Here is a 1,852-nt window from a genome sequence, read left to right as displayed (position 1 = left end):
GATAGATAGACTCATTCATAAGGCGTCCAGAGAAGGAGGAGCAAACCGGAGAGCGACAGCTCAGGAGACCAATAGGAACGCAGCATGCGAGACACTGGAGCGACCAAGCAGCCAATCAGAGAGCGGATACTAGAGCTGTCCCTCACGGAGGGCGATTTAACCTTTTCATTGCTGCCACAAGTGACAATAAGCGTCTAGTCTACATATAGATTACATTGCTTCATTATAATTCATGTAATAAATGGAAAACTGCCCTCATCCTGCACAGAGCAACGTGTACGAGACATTATCTGCAACCCAACCTAGTTATAGGCACATTTATTTACAACAGATTTTTCACGTATTATAAGTTCTTGTGACGGCGACTCTTAGGCCATATTCACACAACTATGGCGTTTTTGACGTCAGGTTTTTTTTGACAGCCATTAACCCTTTCCCGCCACAGGCATACTTCGATTTTCGTTTTTGACTCTCCACCTTCCAAATCCCATAATGTTTTTGGTTTTTTTTTGGTTTTTTTGTTTTTATCTGTTCACGGAGCCATAGGAGGGCCTAATATTTGTGGGACAACTTTTGAAGAACCGAAAGAGGGACAAAGTGTGCGGCACGCACAGTGCGCCGCGGCAAATTTAGCCCCACCCACTTTCGTGTTCACTCCGCCCATTCTCATTCATTTTTCATGTGCCCCCATACAGTATAATCCTCCTAAAGTCACCTGTAAATGTAATATGTCTCCCCTCCATCTCTGCCCCCAGTTTCATGTCCCCCTCCATCTCTGCCCCCAGATTCATGTCCCCATCTCTGCCCCCAGATTCATGTCCCCTCCACCTCTGTCCCCAGTTTCATGTCCTCTCCATCTCTGCCCCCAGATTCATGTCCCCCCTCCATCTCTGCCCCCAGATTCATGTCCCTCCATCTCTGCCCCCAGATTCATGTCCCCTCCATCTCTGCCCCCAGATTCATGTCTCCCCCCCATCTCTGTCCCCAGATTCATGTCCTCCCTCCATCTCTGTCCCCAGATTCATGTCCCTCCATCTCTGCCCCCAGATTCATGTCCCCTCCATCTCTGCCCCCAGATTCATGTCCCCTCCATCTCTGCCCCCAGATTCATGTCCCTCCATCTCTGCCCCCAGTTTCATGTCCCCCCATCTCTGCCCAGTTTCATGCCATTCCCCACCTCTTCATCTGCCCCCAGTTTCATGGGCCCCCTTCATTATGTTCCACCTCAATGTTTAACACAAAAAACCTCCTCCACAGTTTCACTAAACAGAGTTGTAGACGCAATGTGACGTCATCACATCGCGCCTACACATCCACTAGCCGGGGCGCATCGGCTAGTGGATGTATTCAACCCACAGATTTATTCTTATTCTTATTATTATTATTATTTATATAGCATCATTAATCCCATGGTGCTGTACATTATTATATTAATTCCATGGTGCTGTACATTATTATATAATTCCATGGTGCTTTACATTATTATATTAATTCCATGGTGCTTTACATTTGGGGGTTACATACAGTACCCAGAATATACATGTAGATATAATACTAACAGTGATCGGCTGGCACAGTGGGGTAGAGGGCCCTGCCCGCGAGGGCTTACAATCTATGGGGGAAGGGGGTAGAGACAGAAGGAGAGGGGGAGACTGTACAGATGGCAGTGCGGTGATAGTGTTATTGGAGGTTGTAGGCCTTCCTGAATAGGTGAGTCTTCAGGGCCTTCTTGAAGCCTGTGATTGTGGGGGTCAGTCTTATGTGTCGTGGTAAGGAGTTCCAGAGTATGGGGGATGAGCGAGAGAAATCTTGGAGACGGTTGTGTGAGGAGCGGATGAGAGCAGAGCGGAGT

This window comes from Leptodactylus fuscus, chromosome 1 (assembly GCF_031893055.1).
Source record: "Leptodactylus fuscus isolate aLepFus1 chromosome 1, aLepFus1.hap2, whole genome shotgun sequence".
In the NCBI taxonomy this organism is placed as follows: domain Eukaryota; kingdom Metazoa; phylum Chordata; class Amphibia; order Anura; family Leptodactylidae; genus Leptodactylus; species Leptodactylus fuscus.
The sequence above is the reverse complement of the archived record's forward strand: the minus strand, read 5'-3'. Positions refer to the sequence as shown.